Genomic DNA, 24638 nt, shown 5'->3' with positions numbered 1-24638 from the left:
ATTACAAGATGTAATTCTGTTGTACTGCCCCTCATAACAAATGTATGGTGAGTGTGCAGAAAAAGCAGCAGACAAGGTGACCCTGGCTGCATGTTTACCCCTTATAAACGGCTGTTAAACACTCATAATAATCTCTTTGGAGAACAGTACGAGAGGACGTAAAGCAAGAGTAGTAACAGGGTTTAGTCAGCACAATGCATGTTCCAGCACTTTAATTCTATTTATCATTACTCATCTGTCTGCACTCAATGTGGAAAAAGATAAGGTCAAGGGCTAAATATATATTTTTCTCTTCAAATGTAACTATATTCTTCTTCTTTTTCTGTTTGGACTGATGTTGTGTTTACTTAGCATCAGGAGCATAGGCTTCTGAGGTTGAAAGGCATTTGATCTCTCCATGCCTTCTCAATTTGCATTAATAATTTCTGGTTTCATTTTCATTCAGTCTTTTTGTGATGGCAACATCTTTTTCCCATTAGAGCAAGTTCAATTCAGATGTTTGACAGTCCCCAGACCCTCACTTATAAAGTCACATATACCTCTCTAAACACGATGGAGATCTCCTCACCAGGTGTTTGTTGAACTTTTCTGGAGCCTCTCTTCGCCCCTATTTGGTAACATAAAGACAACTCACTACTAGGGTTGCAAAATTCCGGGAATTTTCAAAGATGGACATTTTCCACTGGAATTTAAAGGTATAAATGTATGGGAATAAACGGGAATAAACTGGGAATTTTCTAAATTGAAGGTTGGCTCTTCATAGGGAACTTAAATATAGTTGGGGAAAGTATATGTTAGCATAATCTTGACTAAAACAAACAGATGCCATTCAAATACACTTGAATATCCATGCCATTCCTCAATCACATGCACATAGCACACTGCTTACTGCATGGCTATTGAGACCACACCCCCTACAGGCACTGTGCATTCCTCCATCACATGCACAGATGATTTCTAGAAGATTGGACCATACTTTTGAGCCCAAAGCACAAGACTATTGAAGCCACACATTTGAGCCTGTGGACTACACAAAGTGAAGTATGTTCTGATGATATTATGGGGTAATATATTTATGTAATGTTTAAATTGCAAATATCACATACAAATTTGATTACATTACCCTCAGTTAGTTCCCATTAATTCCCTTAATTCCCATTGTTCCCATGGAAAGTTTTCAATATGGAATATTTCCAAAATTCCCCAGCTTAACTTCCCATGGAAATTTACCGGAAACTTACCGGAAATGTTCCGCCCCTTTGCAACCATACTCACTACCCACAGACACATATACACACTGGGCAGGTAAATGTCCCATCTGTGAGCATACATGTGTGTGTCTGCACACTCGTGCACGTGCACACACCCTCAGAGAGTTGAAAGCTCCAGGGATGGCGGCAGCTGCCAAAGGTGGAGCAAAGGAGAGGCAGCGGGACGGGCAGAGAAGGAGGGCAGGATGAGAGGGAAAGGGTCCACTATCTCAGCAGGCGGTTCAGAGCTGCCTGGCAATGTCACCATGTCATCGCCATGGGAACACAGAGCCTGCAGACTCTTTTGGACTAATAGGCAGTTGTCCAGGCAATGATAAGATAAATGCTGCGTTTGATGGAAACATAGAGCGATGGGCCTGATAGGGACCAAGAAGCCCAAACAATCAGCAGAGAGCTGCTGAGAGGGGAGAGCTGGAGGGGAGGGGCGGGGGGTGCAAGGCAGGGGTTAGAGAGTGAAGGATTCAGAGGGGGAAAAAGGGTGAGGGGAGAAAACAGAGGATGGACTCCCTCCGGACAGGCAACGTCAAACCTCTTTCCCCCCTTCTGCCTCTGCCAGTGTCTCTCTTTGTCTGCTGGGCTTGTTGGCTTTTTTCTCTTGATTCCTGCCTCGGTCCCCCTCTTGCTATGTGACCTGCACACTAACACTTGACTGTAGAAACAATCTAAACCTGCTGCTATGTGTGTGTTATGTTCATAGACACACACACACACATACATACACACACACACACGTGTAGAAGGGAGGGGGGGGGTTGGTTATGTGCTTATCTAATGTTGAGGATTGAATTCAGTTAGCCCCAGTGGGATTGGGTTAGGAGATGTCAGAAAGATAGATGGGCATCATGCTACTGCACCCCCGGCCCCCCCAAACCCCTCAAATTGTTTTGCATGCGTGTGCTCACATCCACCTTCATATGAATCCAAAACATTTTGTTGGTTAAATGTGTTTAAATGATGCAAAATAAAGATAAATAGTTAAAATCATATTAACAACCCTAAGTGTATGACCATAAACTTGGAGGATGAAACCCTCTTTATTGGTCACACAATTTATTCTCTGCTTTTTACCCATCCTAGTACTAGGAGCAGTGGGCAGCTATTGTACAGCGCCCAAGGAGCAATGGGGAGTGGGGTGGGGTGTTCGGTGCCTTGCTCAAGGCCATCTTGTCTTAAGTCAAAGTTATGAAAACTGTAAGTAATGAAGAAACTTAACACCACAGCAGTTTTCTGTGCTTCTCGGTGTAAAAGTGTGTGTTTGTACTGTAAGCGTCAACGGTGTACATTCAGCATGTGGCCTCCGTCAGTGTTGTGGTCATGTATTGATCCGCAGGCTGTTGTTCTACGACAGTCTTTCTGCTCTTTCTCAGTTTTCCTTCCGCTTCTGTGTCATATGCTTGATTACACACACTCACACATACACACACACACACACACACACACACACACACACACACACACACACACACACACACACACACACCAGTCATCTGATCCTGATCAAACACGTCATTTGAACTCTGAATAAGATCACAATCCAAGTTTAAAGGCTTTGGATCCTTTAAAAGCTTTGCAATGCAGACATAGAACGAGTGTTTCTAGTCTTTGTCGCACAAATGCATACACACAAACCCAAATAGACACACACTACCGATATAGGTGTACGGCCCGTGTGATCTTTTCCCCAGAGAGTCTGATGCCCTGCAGTAATGGCTAGCCATACCTGGCCATAGCTGCCTGCTCATGGCCTCAGGCTACTGCTTAGCAATTCCACTCTGAATACAATGGGCTGCAGGCTTACACACACACACACACACACACACACACACACACACACACACACACACACACACACACACACACACACACACACACACACACACACACACACACACACACACACACACACACACACACACACACACACACACACACACACACACACACACACACACGTATACATCCATCAGACCTCTTTCAAAGCTGCTGACCAGTAATGAATTTCCAGACCTTGGAAAGCTCCTTCTGATACACTTCAAACAAGTACTAACAAAAAAAGACAGACTACTCCTTCATGTTGCCCTACCTTCCACCGTCTACGTCTCTGGCCTCCTGAAACCCGGACAAAGGGCATTTACGGATCAAGAGCACCTAAAGCAGCAGTTTGCGCCCTAATGTGCCATTCAAATCAATGTATGAACATGAAAACCTGGAGGTTCTTTTATAGGATTACAACAAAGTTGCTAAATCAGTGTCTGAGGATATTTACCTTTTTTTTATGGCTCCCTCCCTTCGAGCCCCCAGCTGGAGTTATTTTACATATTTGTTGTTTGACACTGGCTACTGTGCAAAGGAGAGAGTCGCAGGAAGAACAGAATCCACATATGAAGACATGCCAATCACAGGCGTGGAGAAGGCACAGAAGAGAGAGGACAAGAGAGGTGCTACGGCTGCCTCTCCAACCAGCGTTTGAAAAGAGAATACATTTCTGTCACACTCACTTCCCGTCTGCCGGATCAGCCTGTTTGAGTCATGAGGAGGAGACACACACAGACACAGACATGCGGAGACACAGACATGCGGACACACACCGGGAATCTCATGATGAAGGTTGTAGGGTTAAAAAGAGCCTTCTCTCGTACGGTGAATATGTAACCATGTATCCCTTGGTATTACGTCCATTTTTAGATGATTTTGCGCCTAACAATTTAGGTTGACGTAGTTTGCTTTATATGAACCAAAGGACAATGTGACTTTAACCTTAGATTTGTTGTATTGCCATAACCACAGGCTTTCTTTAAATGTAATTTAATAGTTAGATATTTTAGGAAATACGCTTATCCGCTTTTTTTGCCATGAGCTGATGTTAAAAATCAATACAACTTTCATGTTTCTATAGTAAACATGAAGCAACTGCCAGAAGCCTGGTAGATTAGCCTGGCACAAAGACTAAAAACAGTAGGAAACAGGTGTCCTAATTCTCTTCAAAGGTAAAATACATTTGCCTACCAGCACATGTGAGGCTCATTAATTAATCTAATTTGTCTCATAACCAAAGTGGAAAAATGCAGCGTTGCGGTTTTCCTGGGGGTTATGTGCAGAACTTCTTAGCAAAGTTATTTTTTCTCGTGTATATGAGGGCAAGGTGTAGACTAGTGTAAATATAAAACCCTAACTTCCTGCTGTCTCCTCCTTTATGGCAGCTATGGAAACTTAATCTGAGCACTATGCCAGCCTACCTCACTGTCCCTCTACTCCCCGTTGCTTTTTTCCTGCCTTCCTCCAACTGTTTCCTCTCTCCTAGCATCTCTCCTCACTTACACTCCCTCATTTCTCACCAGCTCTTTCTGTCATATCATTAGTCTTTACGATAATGTGCACAAACTGCTTAGGTTTCCTGTTGGACTCTCTTACAGTCCCCGTTGGGAGAAAATGACAGCAAGGCAGCACATGGTGAGACAGACAGATTGAGGGAGAGAGGAGGAGACGGGACAGCAGCGAAGGACGGGACGGGGAGAGTGAGACATTAGTGGCGTGGGATGCTGCTGGCGGCAGCCATATTTATCTTCTATTGTAAGTGTGGTGGACCCTATATGATTATCTAAGTTCCTCTTCTTTTCTTTTTTTACCTTGACCTTGCGCGTGGAGGGTATTTTCCAGTCAGCAGAACGCTTTATCTCTGAGAGCAACAATCAATAAGGATAATTAATGATGCCCACCGCAATGATAGCCTCAGCAGTCATTACCAGGCATTAATCCATGCAGTCAGAGGAGGGTCAAGGCCGGCCGCATTGCTCACCTTGGGGCGGGGCGCAAATTAAAATAATCTACACACTGGCCGCTCTGTCAGGTCTTTTCTGATTCATCCCCTCCGTCAGACCATAATTAAAGATGGCCCATTGCTAGGTGGTGGGACGCTGGGGTGACAATCCACTGCGATGTCTCTTTAATATACAACACTTAGCCCGGAGGATGACACTAACACCAATCTGCAGGAACTCATCTCACCTGCAAGCGTGGGAGGGTGGACATTTTTTTTTCTCCCTCTAGATATGCTGGGACATAAATCAAACGCACAACATGCAATTTTCTAATAACGCAGCGCCATCAGAAATGTGATTTAGCAGTAAATATAATTTGGTCTTGGTGTGAGACACACCAAGTGGATGTATTATCTTTGCAGCAATACTGTGCTTAGAAATGAAATATCACAAAGACATGCTTTAACAGGTGATCTTAGGATAACTGAATGCTGGAGACTGCTGTAATGTCTTAATATAAGATATAATATTAGATGCTGTGAGAGATGATGTTGAACAGATAATGTCTTCCAAGAGATTTAACAGTTTGCAGAAAAAAATATATGTTGAACTACAAGGTAAATAACTAGATTCTCACTATTGTTGGGGAATACAAATCGTTTGAAAAAAATGTAGCTGAGAGTGATCACTGGAGCTGACTTTTTTCATTTATCAAGTAGAGAAATGCAGCTCCGCAAAATGGTATTATCCTCTCCTCTTCTTATCAGCTTCCGATTGGCTGTAGCACCACATCAGGGGGGGGGGGGAGCGGTGGCGCCTCCAAGTGCCCACCTTGTTGTCAAGGACATTTACATTCACAGTTTAAAGTTTAGAGGTGATATTCAGCTTGATTCCATAATTCATGGGTGACATTTTCATTGTACTTTAACTTTAAGGTAAAAATTGGAAAATGTGAGATTTAATTTCCTGTAATGTTTAAATTACTTTCTGCTTGGCCGGCGTCCAAACGCAGGAAAGTGCCGTGGGGCAGAGAGGAGATGTTTAAGCAGAGGTTGCTCTCGCTGCCAGCAGTGAAGTGGAGAGAATCTATAATAATGAAAAATGCATTTATCCTCAGCTGCCATTCCTCCTTTCCTCTCCCCTCTGAAAAACGTTGCTGTGTAAATACATGTTAGTGAGACAGAATAAGGTATGTGTCACATTCAACATGCACAAGTGAAAAATAACTACATCAAGCTAAAAAATCCTTGAGTGTGTGTAGTTGTAACTTATCCTGAACGAGGAGGAAAGTCAAACTGCAAGCATCAAGAAGGGCGCTTGATGATGATTGACAAGCATCGGTTATATCTCACTCCCACGCACGATTACGCCGTCTTCATCTATTCTCCAGTAACTCTCTCACCTTCAGCTCTGTTTGGTTTAAGTGAAGAGGCGTGCAGGCGCAGCACAAGACGCTCATGTGATTTCTATGAAGTCATTCTCAAGTTAACTTCACTTTCCCCCGCTTTTAAATGTTCATCTTACTGTATAAGTTTTATCGCTGGTCAAGAATATGTGTGGCCTAGGGTGTGTGAACTCAAGTCAGAAACACACACACGTATGCAGGCTCCATTAGTATGAGATAAAGTTGTAAGAAAAACCGTGAAATGTTCTCCTTCAGTGAATGATATGGTCGAGTGTTCTCTTTCAGTACACATTAATTTCAGTGAAACCAGCAGTGGAGAAAAATGTTTTATATGCCTATGTGGAGTAAACAGAGCCAGCAGACCTCAGGAATATGGCATTTCCCAACAGGCACGGCACTTTGACATTTATTTATTTTTACTTACCTTTAACATCACTGATGATTTGAAACAGCAAATGAAACAAAGACGAGGTATAAATCTCTTCTTTGCCGGCCAATATACACCTTCTTACACACTTTTAGAGTCTCTTTTTTCCTAGTACTGTAACTGTTAATTGACCTGAGTCTGAGGCTTAGATATAGCAGCAGGTCCCTTAAATACTCAAGTTTTAATGTTTAAGTGATCATTGAATTCTTTACTGTTTTGATTTATTTTTTCTCAGTTGGTTATTCTGCTTACAATTGTTTCTTAATTTTCTTTCCCCCTTTTTTCGTCCAATAGGGTAGTGGTGAATTACAGAGATTAGTGATATGCATATAACAGGCTGTCAATCATTTAAAATTAATTCTGCAAAGCGTCTGATGATGTGATTGTAAGATTGCTGATCTACAGACACGAGCCGTCATTAGGCCACTGAGGGAGTGGTTTGAGAAAAGGGTTTTTTCTCTCTTGTGACGGTTGACAAGGTCTTATTTGGAAAAGTAATTATATTGCATGTGTTGATCTTTTCACCACGAAAAAACAATGCAAATTCAAAGGCCTGATGTCAAGTTTGCAATTTGTTGGATTTAAAAAAGTAGATGTGTTTGAGAGGATCATTTGTGTGTCTGTGTGTGACCTACGTATTTGTGTGTGCACCCTGGTCTTGTCATCAGGTTAGCCAGCAGGATTCGTCGTATCGCTGAAAGCTGCCAGCCGGTTAATTAGAGCAGGCATCCAGCCGCCCTGGCTTCATTTGACTATCAGCCACAAAGCCACTTACTCCATAATTTCCTGCCTGAATTGGAGGGCTTTACTATCGCTCACCCAGGCAGATCGGAAGTCTCCCTTTATCTCATACATAAAGCAAGCAAGCTGAAACTAAACCAAACAGAACAACCACCAGAATACACATTATGATTACAAGCTGAGGGTGTGAAGTTGAGGCACAGACGAGCTTCAAACCCACAGCAAACAACAGATAGGATTGTTTGGCTCTCCGTGTGCGTCACGGTAAAAAAGCTGCGAGAGCTTTTAAGTTTTGTTTTTTTAAAAGCTGCAACTCTGCGTGTGCTTGTGTGTATATTTCATATTAGATGATTATACATTTTGTGTGTGTGTGCCCTTGTCCGAACGGTGTATACGCTGTCATCCACGGTGTCACGCTGCCTTTAAAGTTTTTATGGGTTTCTCTTCATTAATTGAAAACATGACGGGGTGCTCTCGGGGCCTGATGGATGGAGCAGGAGAATTGAGAAAGCCATTAGCTTTACTGGAATCACAGCCTGTCAAGCAGTCAATACACACTGCTTTATGTGTCTGCAAGCAAAGATGGAACAATTATCCCTTTTTATTAGGCAGCCACGGCACGCGCACACACACTCCTGCGCGCACACACACACACACACGGTTCATCTCCAGCGAGAGGAGGGCAGCAATAACGATCAGCTAAAATCAGTCATTCATTACTGTCAAGTACACCTGACTCTCAGCTTATTAAAAACAGGCATAATAGGAAGAAGGAGATCGAAAAACTTAATTAGTAAACAATTGTCATTAGTAACCTTTGGAATAAATAGACATTTTCCAACTTTGACTTTTAGCAGTGTTATCATGTATCAAATTAAACTACAAATAACACACAGTTTACATTTAATTTGCATACGCTTCTGTTTGTTAACAGAAACTGTTCAGAAGTCGGTATCTATACAAATCACTCTGCATCTATTTATCTTTGCTGCAGGCTTTGTATGGATCTCTATCACAAAGCTGTTAGTATTGTGTTTTTAATGAGTGTTAATGCATGATAAACGCATGCAAAAACATGATGATCGGGATGCTATGAATAACACAAAACTGCTGGAGTGTCCCTGGTCTCCCAGCCCCTTGTGGGGGTCATGGCCCCTCACTGAGCAACGCCGAGCAGGAGTGAGGTCACAAGTTCATGACCCAGGGGCTGGTTTAGTAATAGCAGGACACTGCGGGCTGTCAGTGAGGAGCTGGCTGGGGCCGCGATCAATACAACAGGTACAGGAGCAGCAGGGAGAGAAGCAGAGAGGAGGGGTCTCTGAGGAGTGGTATTAGATACTAGATATGTATTGTATACCACGAAGCATGCAGCAACTTGAGTGATATTTATCATACATGAACCTAGCAATTCGTAGTGTAACCCCCACATTTTTTACTTGTAACAATTTCCTTTTTGGAGATTCAACTCAGACTTCCTGTTGTTTATAGGAGTTGAAAGACGGCGAGGATGGGAAAATAGTGAATGGAGGGAGAGTCAAAAAGAAGAAGTGTGTCTTTATTCTATACCACATCTTACCACATAAGCTATGGAGCACTTTACATAAGATTTATTACATCCAAGCAGAAATATTATCTTCTGCGGGTGCCATTCATCACCCGGGCCGTGAGACACTGTGAATGATACTACCAAATTATGTAGATCAGCCATGTCTGAGGGGACGATTCAATTTGGTAACCTTGGTAACCCCAGGTACTCTGAACACCTCGGCTCCCCAACACATACCCATTTCTGGCACATCACTTAGATAGTAAAAACTTACAGTATGTAATCACAAACAAAACATACTGTACATCCCATTTAAACAGCTGGCTGTGTATTAATGCAGTTTATGTGCACGTATGCAAACACACAAACACAGAAATGTTCTCCTATTCAACATATGAGCAAAGGGTATGAAATAAAGACGCAGTTATTAGGAGACAGATAAGCTATGCACGAAGAGATACGTTTGGGGGTAATATGCCGGTGGGACAGTAGTCATTGACCTTGACATGGTTATGTGGGGTTTCTGGGGCTTTGTTCAAGGTCATGTTGGTGAAAATGTTGACCAATAGTAACAGTTCCTGTCAATGGTATCATCTGGTATTATTTGATGAAAGTTTGAAATGTAATTAGTCCATCTTGGTGCAGACGCGTTTTTCTTTGTTGCTCATTACCATAGACTGTATTACATTTGTTACTCTATAAAACTCACCTTGACAACCTACGATTATCCCAAATGAAATATGACATTGTTTATTTTTTAAAGTTTGTTATGATTTTGCTTTGCTAAACTCTGATATAGTTTGCTTTGTACCATACATCTCCATTATCTAAAATACCTAGGCCTGGGCACCACGTAGTGTCCTGCAGCTGTAAATACTCACAGCTGAAAAAACAGTCTCCAACAAATGAATTGCTATAGCCCTGTTTAAGAAACTCTTCTGGAAATGACAGTGTTCAGTAATTTAAGAGAAATCATAAAAAAATGATGTATTAAGATGCACATAATAGGTTTGGGGCTGAGTAAAACAAGTAAACATGATACATAAAACGCAACAGCAGCTTTATCTATAAGATGTGATCAGCAAGACCATTTTAACTTTTGATAGCGTTTCATTTTTTGTACATTTTGAGACAAACACATTTTATTCCCAGAATATTTGCACAACACTTTCTGGGGTTTTAAACCCAAGGTCACCCCTGTTTTTAGCGACAAACTGTTTAAACAAAAACAATTAGTATGTAGCTGTTGTTGTATTTCATTTTTTGCAGATATTTCACAATTACATTTTTACTTTCCTACTTGTGTTTGCACTTGGTCTTTGGCGCTCCTTATGTTAGCAGTGGTTCTTCTTCGTTTATAAAAAGTCCTACACACCTCCGCATGTCCTTGATCAAAAACCACCCACATATCGAAAAACACTGGCAACCACAGTCACAACCCCCTCTGGATAAAAAGCATCTATATACCGTATTTATCATATATTTAATTGTTTTGACCAATATATTATAGGGCAGTTTCATCTGCTGTTGTTCAAAGCGCACACAAACGTTTTCTGTAACAATAATACAAGTTTCCGAGCCCTGGTAGGTGTATCGTAATTACCAATCATCTCTGAGCGTGTTCAGAAACAGGCATCTTCTCCCCCACTCTCTGCCGTTTACTCCAGCGCTGAGCTGACTCAATTATGATGCAAAAGGGTGTTTTTGAAAAGCCTGGCTCATTTCTAATTAAGCCACACACTCATACCTATTTGTAGCTCATGTCCTGACATAATGCAAATGCTATGTAAATGAACTGCACTGATCTCCTGCTAGCTCCGCACTCAGAGCTCCTCGGAGACTAGCCGGGCATTTAGTCATACTTTATACCAGTTTGCTTCCTCATTGGCTGAAACACAGGCAGCGACTGATATACTGGTTCAGCTGGAAAACAGAAAGCATTGTAGCCTGCAAATAATTATATTAATTGTTTTACATCTCTGTCTCCCTCCTCCCTTTGTCTGTGCTTGTCAACACATCGATCAGTAATGATTATAGCTGCTTGAGTCATCACTTCTGACTCTTTTTCCTGTGGTCTCCAGATGCCTTTACAGGCTACAGACGGCCACACCTCCAGCCTGCAGAGCCCCCCCACCCCCCCTTGACTTCGGCCCCCAGCTTAGGCTGTTTAGACAGGCAATTAGCGCGCTCAGTCTGCCGTCACTAAACAACCATTCAGAGGCTGGTTAGGCAGCTGACTGACCGTATCTGAATCTGTTGGAGGGGTTAAGGACTTAACTGTGGCTCCACGTCTGGCAGTGACGCAAAACTTGATATAGTTCCTGGAAGAATTACAGACTCATTTCTCAGGGCTCAGTGATGCTGCCTGTAAGGCCCTCAAAGTTTATTTTGATATTTCAGCTTGTACTCCGCAAAAAGTTCAGTCAAAAATCATTAGTTTGTGTATATAAATCATTTGTTTCATCTCAATAAGGACAGGCATTGTTTTGTGTTGTAAAGATGATGTAAGAATACACTTGGTTCAGCTTTAAGTGTATGTATGATGTCAAATATTTAAATTAAAGAGAGCCATGAAGTGTATTATTGATCTCAGAAAATGAACAACTATCCATTTAGTATGTTAAAGAGCTTTTGATCCTTTCACAATATCTTCATCAGCAGATTGGAGTTTGCAGAGTTTGTCATTGAAATTTCAGATAATTGTATTTTAAAATGTCTCTTTCTTTTCTGAGCATTTTCAGTATCTTTTAATTAATTAAAAATGAAGTTTTAGTTTGCAATTCATTATTAGTATGTGAAACCAAACCTCTCTTTAGTTTAGAAAGCAAAGTCAGTTTAGCATTTCTTCTTTAGCTTTCACAAATATTGGACAATCTATATCAGCAGGTAAAACAATTAATTATTTAAAAATTAATCAAATTAAATGAATTATTTTATTCCTTGCCAACTGGAAATATCAATCTACTGATGAAGATCATTAGATAGGGACATCATTACTTGGACATTAACACACATCTAGAATAAGATGAATAATATACCATAGGGTTAGGGTTAGGGTTACCCATACTACCCTTTTTTTCAATTTCAATAGCAAGCTACACATTGTCGAGTATTCTTTGCCAGATTTTAGACAAACATCTACAGATTTGAGGTTATTTTAAATATTTATGCCTGTAATTCCTATTAAAACTTAGCAAATTAGAAACAAATTAAATACAGATGCAATAATAGTTCATCATTACAGTTAATCTGTCCAGGTCTAGACGTTCCTCTCTTGACTCATCTGTGCCACCAGTCATTTCTTTGTATCTTTGTCTCTTTTTTGTTCTTCCTCTCCATCTCCCTGTGTCTATGCTCAGCCCATTAATTGTGCCCGAACAGTGCCACATACCTCAATGAAAATAAATTGCTTTTAATTTGGGCTTTCCTTTTTACCACGGCCGGCATCACTTAATTTCATTAGCTCTGAACCTGTAGAGCGCTTTTTCAAAAGCGTCATCTCATGGACGCACTTGAAAATGAAAAGAAGCCCCTCTCCCTCCCCTCTCTCCCCCCTTCTCGCTCCCTCTCTCCTCTCTCTGCGCTCCTCAATTAACAGAATCGTTTCCTTTCAACTAAAATGAATGTTATTGAAACCAATTAGCATGGACTGGAAAATCTCTCGTTAATGAGGGGAGTGTGGGTGAGTAAACAGGAATGAAAAGATGAAATTAGAGAAGAGGCTCTTCTTGTTGGCCTGGAATAATGACATGCTTAGTCGCCTAATTGTCTGGTGAAAAGCACCGCTGCGATAGTAACAGATTGTGGTGTTCATTAGGCAGCAATGGGCCACCTGCTGCTGGGGCGGCGAGCCCGCAGTCCTCGTACACGTGTTTATCCCAGGGGGCACTTTTTTTTTGGACACAACGCTCACTATGAAAAGCAAATGAGCTTGCCAATATGCTGCAATGTTGTGTCCTTATTGCCAAGGCACAGAAGCATGATATGTCAAAGCAAATGAAATGAATGAAACCCAATAGTGCAAGGCTGGAGGGTTTTCTCTTTTTTATATGATGTTTAGCGAGAACTGACCCATACAAATACACGGGTTAGTAAGACTGTGTCAATTCATTATAAATCCTAAAGATAAGTATTCTGCTCATCATTTCTGTTATCATATCTCATCACAGGGCTTTTTATTGCCGCTTTTGAGGCCCAGTTTGTACTGAGTGTGAGGGTTGAGAGAGGGATAATGGGCCTCTAATTGCAGTGTGGATCAGGTTGGGAGGGGGCGGCATTCTCCCAGTATTTATCCCCCTTCATGAAATATTTAATGGCTCGCCGGGAGAAACAAACACACATTCTCTAATTCATAACCCGGAGATAGTCTTACACATACAACGCATCCATATCTCGATCTCTCCTCTTTGTCTCTCTCCAGCTCCAGCTCCTCTTATTCCTGACTGCACAGAAAGAGAGAGAAAAAAAGACAAACGTATAAGTAGCTGCTCCTAAGTGTAATGTTAATTAATTCATAATTAATTCCCACATTAGGACTTAAATGAGGAGCACATTTTCTTAAGCTCAGTGGGATCCGCTGTTGCTTTGAGGCAGAGTGCAGTGTGCATTTTAAAGAGCTATGACCACTCGATGTATAAAAAGAACAGAAGTCATCAGCTGCCGCTTCTTTTCAACCACTTTCTCACTCTTTTCAAAGCAAGAGGCTTCTGTGTGTCAATACATGTGTGAATATGTGTGTGTGCATTTATATCAACATTGTTTAAGCGTCATTCATGTGGTTGGCCCTGCCTGACAAACCTCCACCAGAATGCAAATAAGTCCCATTGTTGCATGTTGTACCGTCTACAGCTGTTGGCCATAATTATCTTGCAGCTAACTTCAAGGGTGTCAATTAAAACGCTGCCCCCCTCTTTTGCCTTTGTCCCCCCCCCCCCCCTCCTGCACCACCTCTGCCTCTCAGGGAGTTAAGGTGAAAGTTCAGGGTGAGAATGGAGGTGGGAGAGCGAGAGGGGGTGACGGGTGGACTGCTCCAGGATGTTTTAGTAAATCTGAATTGTAGTAAAGCTATAACGATCCGATCAGAATCTCTTGCTTGCGCCTATGTATGTGTTTATTATGCATACACAGGTTGAACACAGGAGCTAAATTCATTCATGAATTTCTAATAAAACGGGGTGAGTCTGTCCCTGGGGACCTCCCTCTTATGGGCAGGGATCAGGGTCTGTTTTGTTTTTGTTACCCCTGCAGAGGCTAAGCGTGCCCTAGATGCTCGCCCCACTCCATTCACACCACATGCACCCACCCATCACCCGCTTTAACCTCTCCACGGTCCTTTCAGGGACAATCCAACCTTTGAATGCTGGGGATTTGCTTTTTAACCTGGAAAATGCATTGGTTTCAGTTTAAACTGAATTATTTGTTTACGATAATGTGTGATGTACAAAACCACCCAAATCTACCTAGTGGTTTTCATGCTCGCTATCTTCAGCCTCATAAAAAAAAAAGCCCAGGAGACTGGATTATACTTTATGTTTAGTCACAACTTAATTAAATTAAAGATTGAGTTGATTAAGCAGCATTATATTGATGCTCAAGTCTAAGATGCAGCAATGGAAATATAATCAGGGCTGGTTTATTGCATCATTATGGGGTTGGGATAGGCTTTGTAAAGGAAACACAGATTACATTTTAAATTATGTGTGTATTTGAAGGGTCTTTAGGGAGTTAAAGACATAAAGCAGCACCTCTCTCTCTCCCTTGAGATTCCTAGTGCTTAATTGATTTACTTTGTGCACAATGACACGCCCATTTGCACGCGCATGTGAAGTGTCAGTGCCACGCGCTAGGATCCCCTTCCTCTCTAACCTATAAACACACACACAGACACACACACACACACACACACACACACACACACACACCTAAGCAATCACACATGGGTCATCAGCTGTGACTTGATCTGCAGGGGGATTTCGAGGTCAGTTTTTTTGTGTATAAAGAGAAGGCTCTTTACTGCTGATTTATTTGAACAAGACAAAGAGTCTTCAGCCATGCTAGCACCTCATTGAGGCTTTACTGCTGAATTCTTATGACATACCAATATTTATCAGATGTAATCGCATATTTACCATTTTCTGAGTTGTTCTTATTTGCTCGATAGCACTAAACAGAAAGCTTAGCTGAGGATGATGAAAACGTCACGCCGTTATTTGACCACAAACCAAAATATTGGTCAAGCAAAAAAGTCAAAGTCAGAGGGTGACACATTTTTATTACGATTCGTCCTTTGAGAACAACGAATGTCTTTACAAAATATCTTGGTCAGTTCCTCCAATAGTTGTTGATATATTTTGTGTTAGGTGTGAAACATCTAATCAACAAATATTGCCAATATGGCAATAAAGAAAATGTAATCAAAGGGGTTAACTTGGGATGGACACGCATGTGACAGATGGGACACATGGGGCAAGGAGTAGTCTTTAGATATTGATGAAGGAATGAATAAGCAGTTATTGAGGAGCCCATTGATTGTTAGCCAATTCAGGATTAATGGAAGCCAATAGGTTGTCTTGGTTCTTGAATAGCTGATTAGGTGGAGATGGATACACTGATGCAGTCCCCCACTTCTTCAGCAGTTTCCTGCTCCTAATTCACTTCTTCCTCTTATTAATGCTTTTGTCTATTTATGGGCACTTCCTGGCTATAAATAGTCCAAATGTTGACAAGCTCCATTGTGCATCACAAGTCCCATTCTGTCCCCATAATTTGTTTTGGCAAATCCATGTTGTTTGTTGGTTTATTCTGCCTGCATTTGTCTGAGTTTAAATACCCGTCAGACTCAAACATGCTCTTTTAAATGTCCGATGACAGAGTGGTCGTAGAGGGCCGAACGTTAATGGATGGATATATGAATAGGATGCATTGTTTTAAGAAAACCAGAATCTGAAGCTAAGCAGGACTTGGGTGTGCAGGACTAAAGATTCAGTATGTCACAGTATTTAAACTTTCTCTTCCTCTGTGATTTGATAATCTAACTTTTACTTCCTGGTTTTATAATCTGACATTTCCTGCTTCTGGAGTACACAAAGTGGAGAGGAGGAAACTGGAGACTGTTGTACTGGATTTGATTAGAAGGAAATGTGTCTCTATACACTCTCTCTTTGACCTCAGGAAGACAATTATTCTCTCAGTCCACCTGCCATCCACATGTCATGTTGTTTCATATGGTATTACATTATTGCGTCAGTCAACAGTCTGTTAGTCTAGATTAAGGTATCTATTTCATGTTTTTTTTTTATTCTCTGCTTTTAGTGTTATTGATACCCACAAATAGTTTCAGACAATCATTTTCCTTTCACTATATAGTAATTCTACTAGCACCATCATGAGGTCAATATTTCAGCCTTTCCAGTGTTTTATGACCATATATCTTCAATTCAATGTCTCTCCCATCAACCTGAACTGTCAGATGACTAAATTGGAATTATTTGCGTTTAAGCATTTACCTCAAAGCAGAGCACAACCTAAGTAGTAGTAGAGTAAAAATGGATATCTTGTACATTAGCAGACATTCTCACAAAGTGACAAAGTGTTTCAGATATTGCACTATACTTTATTCTGTCCCTTATTATAATGGACTTTTCTTGTCTCGTCTCTGCTTTTATAATTCCATATTTAAACTGTTACATTATGAATCTGAATGCATGTTATTGAATTACGCTGCTCCAAGAATGTGTTTTTAATGTATGAGGATCCATTGCAGTTGATCTGAGAACTTTAAATCCAGTAGTTAAGTCGTAATCCACTCCAAATACACTTTGACTCTGCTTTAACCACAAATAGCATTTGGAAAAATAACATTGTGATTAATGCATGCTAACTACATAATAGAACTTAGAAATGTAATTAACAGTAACTTCCTGTGCCTAATTGGTATAGCTCTGTTATTCATTAGATTCCACTGAGGACAAAATGTGGGATATTAAATGCATATTAGAGGCATTACTTTTTGATGTTAGGAACACAGCTTAGAGAGCACCATTTATTATTCATTGTCTCTTTTGTTTTCACTCAGAAATTTAGCAGTAAGAGGTTAGCGTTAGCTTTGCCATGAGCCTTTAAGACGACTAAGAGCGTTTAAGCGTGGATGTTACTCTTCTTTAAAATGACATGATGCACAGACATTCAGTTTGTCAGCAGAAGGACACAAAGTGATTGATATGCAGAAAATGTTGTATCTTTTTGCCATACTTTCTCTTTCTCTCCCTTCTCACATACACAACATTTACAGAACAGAGGTAATGTCTTTTAGGAGAGATGGTGTTCAGTAGACAATGTGTATTCAGCAATTTGAAGCTCTGCTAGACGTTTCTCAAAAGAAGATGTACTCATCCAGCTTAAATAAAACAAACATTCAACGCACTAAAGTTATTTTAGACCAAAAAGGGCTAAGGAAGGAATTGGGCTAGATTCAGGAACTGTACTGGGAAGTTAAACTCTTTTGCATATTTCTGTTTGCGTCTCCATCACATTTGACCTAGATCCACAGTAATGCATATGGATTATATAACAATTTAAACTAAAAGGAAGGCCACTTTGTGGACTAAATCTTCTTTTCATTCCTTGGATAAGTATCATCGAGGCTGCTTGTAATTTAATTTGGTAAATAAATGTTGTTTTCAGTAATTCTCTTATAAACAACGTTTATGCGTGCGTGCGTGCGTGCGTGCGTGCGTTCACAACGCGCATGGCACACACACGCTATCTCACTTCCCAAAATCTTTTGTCAACTTCTGCTACAAATGTCCCATGCAGAGCGAGGGCACGTCATTGGCCTGATAGGAAAATGGGAAATGGGCTTTCATCAGGCTAACAGGACACCGCAGTCCGCTAATCAGATCTGGAAGTTGGGTGTGTGTATCTCAGAGAGGGAAAGCATGTGTGTGTGAGGTGAACTCAGCCAAACACTAATGGCAGTCAAGTTTAGGAGACAGAACGTTAGGCATCACCTCGACCTGGCAAGAGGGCGTTTCCGGGTCTGTGTGCACTGTCGTCTGAGCATGAGTCAGCTTGCCGTATAAGAGGGTAAATATTTATGTCCAGGAAAGGAAACATGTATTTCCCCTCTCTAGCTCCAGAACAATAATTCCCTCCTTCTCCTGCCTTCTGTGTCTGCTTCTCAGAATAGCAGTAATTATCACACTTCCCTGCATTCATTTGAGGACCTCATTGTCCCGGCAGCTATAGCCGGCCGGCAACTGGTGACGTATAATTGTGAGTTTGGTCGTTTCATTGTGTATACTATGCTTTTACATACATATTCAGTATACTTTTTTTACCTACAATAATACCTTGGTTAGTTTGTACTCTGTTGTTGCTTAAAATAACTGAAAGGCCTTTTGATAGTCAAGAGCCATACTCCTACCCATAACCTTTGTTTTTTTTTATCAAGTAAACATAATTTAACCTGACCTTTAAGGTTAATTGTTTGTACAGTAGCTTTGTCACACACAGTTATATTGTAACAATTGTTTCAATTGCCTTAACTGATCATTTAAAAAGTAGTGAATCACATATCTGCCTTTGAGTTCATGTCCAACATTGTGCTTGAAAATAAACCAAATATTTATTTTCTTTTACAAAGCTGTAAAGCTGGACAGACAGATGTTGTGTAATCAGAAACAGAGAAGAAAACAGAATGACAGGGGAAGAGAAAGAGTTGTGAAACGCAAGGACAAATTAATGCTTCAACTACTAAAATAAATGGGTTAAATACGTTTTTCATGCAACAGAAACTCCTTGTTTGTCACATTCAATTCCTGTCACCGATAATGCGAAGTATTTTAATTACCAAACTGATAATTAATTAATTAATTATGAAAAAGAAAAAGGGAGATTTTTTACATTTTAACCAAATAACTACATTATACATTGTAGTCCATCACTACAGGTTAAATAAGTTATTTTGAGGCACTTTCTAGAACCACAAGTAACTGGAGAGAGGACGGGGCTGCCGCTAAAAAAATGATCGTAAATACAGCTAGTGCGATGCGCCTGAACCCACCATCAACGCAGTACAGATTGTGGGACTGTGACAGGATCAGAGCAAGGGCACAAGATGTGCGTATGAGGTGCTGTCACTCAAACAAACAAACACACACACACACACACACACACACACACACACACACACACACACGCATTAGTGTCTAAAAGATACTTGATTCTGACAAGCTGATAAATCAACATTAGAAAGCTTTACCGTCTACTTTTTGTGAACACACACACACTCACTCTCCCCAGGAAAATCTCATCTTATTTACAATAACCTGACACTCCACTCCTGTGAAAATGGTATTAGATTCTTCATGACAAATAAAGAGAGTGAGGAAGAGAGGAAGAGAACGACGGGAATGTTGGGATGGGGGTTTTCTCGGGAAGCTGCATTTTTTAGTATGCATGTTGATCCTGTTAGGCTGAAATGCAATAACAGATTCGTAGGTCCGCTCCACAGGAGGAAAGACCCTCGCAACTCTCTGTGACTACCTTCTATTTATCATCCGCACATAGACTGTCGCTGCAAAGAATATATTGCTTTAAAAAGTAGCCGCCGTAATAGCATTGATCTAATTTCCATAAATTTTCATCTGGAATTTGATATTTTCTTCATCAGTGAACAACATAAACTATTTAAAGAGGATGCTGGTGTGGCAAACTTTTCCTCCCTGTCCTTAAATTTGCTTTTTCGATATTCCCTTGTGATAGATAACACAGCAGTCAGCGTAGGAGGGATTCACATATTGGGCAGCGATAAGCATGGGACACACACACACACACACACCAACCAACCAACCACAGATAGAGTAAGTTTCATCACAACATCCACGACCCTTGGTTGTTCCATTCATAAATGTTTAACCTTTACTGTCAGGTCTCATGCTTTCAAAGACTAACCTATATCATATACATGTATTTAATGGCACTGATGAATTCGGTTTGTCTCACAACTGCTGAGTTATCTGTTTGACCTTCTTAACCTATAGTTATTGTTTTTTATTGTATGTGCATAGAATGTAACAATTACATTTTTTTTGTTAAAAGAAGGTTTAATATTTGGATAACTTTACTTGAGCAAAGCAGAGCAATTAAAACATCTCTGGTGTCATCACAATTAACAGCCGAGTAGCAACTTGTTGAAGGGGGCAAGTAGGAGACACACGTATTCAGTTGGTCATCTATAGGTATTAAACATGGAAACTAGGACACTTTTTGGCTAATGTGGAAGGTGGGCCCTTCTCATTGATTTAATAAGGCGCTGTCTTACAGTCCGTTATCCTGCTCTTAGAATACATTCATGTTGTAATGGGTAACTGTTTGCTAACAGGTTAGCCTTAGCGACTCTTCAAGGTAATATGTTAAACCTCTTAATGAGTAGTGATCTTCAGCTTGTTAGAAAGTTGTATTGCCAAGTACCTACAAAAAAAACTCATATCAATGCTGTTTTTTTAACTCGTTAGATACAGGAGAGATTGTAAGATTGTAGTCATTCGTAATTCATCAATACTTACTGTTGCAGGATAGACCCAAACCATACAGAGTCCACTGGGAGACTTTGCTGCAACTCCATACTGCTTAAGCATTTGTTTCTGAATAAGGACATTCATTATTCACACGACCACAACAATTATCCAAACGTACAGTGGATTGTGTGAAGCATTTGTGCAAATTATATATTTGTTTCTGGTGAGCAGTCTTTTACGGTTTGTCTGTTTGACATCATCATGTCTTCTTGTTGTGTCTGATGAATGATGATTGGACATAATAAGCCTGTGATGAAAATGGGATATATAATAGCCTGTTACATTTATATTTTCAAGCGATAGCCGCATTAAGCATGAAACAGGCGGAAAAACATACAGCAGGACTATATGTTATAACCATCAAAGACCTCAATCTGCGAGAAATTCATTATCTCTCTACAAGCATGTATGTCCAGATGGCCCCCAACCTGCTGCTACCCCCAGGCTCTGTGGAGATGCTCACTCTGTATGTATGCTTTGTAGTTATTTTACCTAGGCCTACTATAAAATACTGAAGAAATTACATTGTATGTGAGTGATACAATGTTGCCAACAAGCCATGGCATGTTTCCAGACTGTGTAAAATGTTGCAGAAGACTTTCACAGCACTGAGGGAAGATGAAGGTACCAAGTTGGACCCAGTTTGGCATCTTCACACTTCGTTGTCAGGTTTCAAATAGATTTTTAGGGTTTTGATAGAAACTTTCAAGGGTTATCGAGGCCCTGCTACTGGCTACCTCTGACATGTTAACCCCTTATGAGCCAGAGCTCAGCTATACATTCTCAGGCAGGGATCTCTTGGCTGCTTCCAATTCTAGGCTAAGGACAAAAGAAGAGAGGGGTTCTACTGTCAGACCTCTGAACTCTAAGATATGCTAAGTTTAGCCTCGTTTGAATTAGAATAAACCAATGCTTCACTTCTGAAAGTCCATTTATAAAATCCATCCAAATACGCTCTTTAACTTTTTTCTCTTTTAATGCAGTTTATTTTTTAATTGTGAAATATATTATTTTTGACAATTTAAAATGTTCACTCTAGAACTTTTTTGAAAGATTTGCTGTGGCTCAATAATTGAGGAAGAAAGGTGCTGAGTCAATTAGCAATGTGCGCCAAAATGCATATTTATAAAAAAAATTGGGGATTTTATTTTTGAGTAATGGCTGAGATTGGGTTGAAAATGGAGGAAATTGGTATACTGAATGTGAGGCTTGGTCTTGAGTCAGACTCAATGCAGAACATAAAGAGTTAAGACTTCACTTGGAATACTTATTGTCTTCACTCATGACTGTTACACACAGGTCGCATCACCACACACTTTGAATATTGAATCATAAAGCTTGAATTGAAGGGCCTTAACCTCAAAGATGTAAAGCATGATTTGGATTTCCCCAAAAAGGGTGCAAAACACCTCTGACAAGACGATAGGTACAAATAGACACATGAGACGGTACACAAGTTAGAGCAAAGGCAGTAGATGATGTATGAGACACTGTGTGACAAAGTGCATAGCTTGGGTGGACTTTTATGGGTGAGGTGAAGGTGAGACCTGCAAAACTAAGGGTGAGAAGGTTGGCATACCGAGGACTGAAGGGTCTCACTGAGACAGGTTGGGAGGGGGTACGTCAGGCAGCAGGTGAGCGTGTGCCACCAGGGGGAATCATCTGTCCTGGGTTCAGACAGGGCCTCATTAGTGAGCAGTGAATTACACTCCAGACACGTCTTTATGTAGACTAATCATATTACAGCCAGCGCGCTCAGCCTCACCCCGGGGGAGACAGGGGGAGAGGGGGAGAGAAAGAGGCAGAGACGGTGGAGGTTGAAGAACTTTACAATCGTATTTGTCCGGGAGAACTCAATGTAATCTAGCACCTCCGACTGACACCGCTTTACCCATCTGTCCATCTAACGGGCTGCGTGCGTCACGTGACTCCACCCCTGCTCACCGGCTCTCTGTGTCCCCCCCCCCTCCACCCTGCAAACTCTTTCTCATCCCTTCCTCTTGCTTGTTTTCTCTACTCCCTCACACCCCCCGCATCTTTCTCTCAGCTCTCTCACCCACCCACTCTCTTCCTCCGAGCCAGTGCATCCCTGCCCCCACGTTGTCAGTTCTGACAAGCTGCTTTAATGGGCGATGTGGCGCGTGCCTCTGACCACTGAGCACAGTCATTAACCTTCACTGGCATAATTGAATTCAAGGTTGATTGCTCGTGACCCTCCCCCCTGCCGAGGTCCCTCTCAATGTACATATTCATTACAGGGGCCCGGTTCTAAATGGATTGCACAGGGAAAGCTGTAGCAATCATCCAGGCCGCTCGGCGGGGGCAGCGGCACGCTGCTCAAGGGCCGCGAGGGGACCGAGGACGAAGCGATGGGTGGAGGGAAAAAAGGGGAGGGGGACTAATTGCATGCTAGAGGAAGAGGATCAGATTATGAAAAGAGTGAGAGAATGAAGATGGATCCCTGTGACACTGTCAAATTAAGGGCAAACCTTGTAGCGCGGCGAGACACTGAAATGTACAGTGGCACCCGCTACACCAAAGGGGGACAAAAAGGGAGATTGGGGGAGGAGATGGAGATAAAGGGAGGAAAGAGAAATTGAGGGGTGGAAGAGATGAGAGAGAGGCCATTGGGGGTAAGAGAGAATTGAATGTGGAAGAATGAAGTAATATAGACACACACACATACAAGCACACACACACACACACACACATATGAGCTTAGGCACGCACACACACACACACACACACACACACACACACACACACACACACACACACACACACACACACACACACACACACCACACACACACACAGGCTGGTTTCAGTGTGAAGGGGGAGCATATATCACATCACCCCAGCACCACCATTACACCCCCCCGAAACACCAGCACCACCAGCCGCCACCCCAAGCCAGCAGGTCCCTAACTCTCCCCTCTCTAATAGCTGTCAGATTACTATCAGCCAAACAAGACATCCAGCCTCGCCTCCTCCCCCTTCCTCCCTCCCTCCCTCCCTCCTTTCCACCCACTCTGCTGCCATCTTCCACATTACCCTCAGGTCCTCCTCTTTCTCAGCTGTTGCCTTCTCTCTTCCCATTCACTAACACAACCTCCACCTCCTGTGTTTCTCACCCCTGTGGCTACCCATCACCTCCTCCTGCTGAGATACACCACTAGCTTACCCTAAAGATGATCCACCTCACAGCTGTGAGAGGTTTAAAGATCACTTATAAGTGATTAATATGTTTGGGTCGCCAGGTTGTGAAACATTTCTCTGGCTGGGTTTATCTTCCTCCACTTGCTTTGTTTTTTTTTATGGTATTTCTAGATCACCAGAGCCCAACATTTATAACCACTTATGGCATATAAGAAAGCCAAGTAAGAAACCTGTGTTATAATATTTTTGTTATTAGATTTAAAGTCAATAATAAAGGGTCATGGGTTTTTACTATGCAAGTGGCTTGACAAGTATATCTGTGGCTCCACCACTTTAATCCACTCTGACATATCTCAACAACTATTGGATGGATTATCATGGAACTTCATGTTAGCCAGAGGATGTATTTTAAGGGTTTTGGTAATCTTCTGTCTTTTGGTCTAGTGCTACCATGGGGTTGCATGGTTTCATTGCCATTGTCCTTTATTTTACAGACCTTTTTAAAGGAGGTAAGGGGTCAAACCGTCCAACTTAAATAGTTAATGAGGAAAAAAAACTAAATACTGAAAGATAACCACTCAAAGAGTTTATCCACAACATGACCAACACAACAGTTGGCCTTACTGTTGATTGAGCTGATATCTGACACAAAAAGTATTAGTACATTATTAATGAACTGTAATTAAACAACTTAGTAACCATTTATAAAGGGTTTCTCATCAGAAAGTGGTACGGTTTTCCTTGCCACACAC

Source organism: Gymnodraco acuticeps, unplaced genomic scaffold, assembly GCF_902827175.1.
Source record: "Gymnodraco acuticeps unplaced genomic scaffold, fGymAcu1.1, whole genome shotgun sequence".
In the NCBI taxonomy this organism is placed as follows: Eukaryota; Metazoa; Chordata; class Actinopteri; order Perciformes; family Bathydraconidae; genus Gymnodraco; species Gymnodraco acuticeps.
This window is presented reverse-complemented; position numbering follows the sequence as displayed.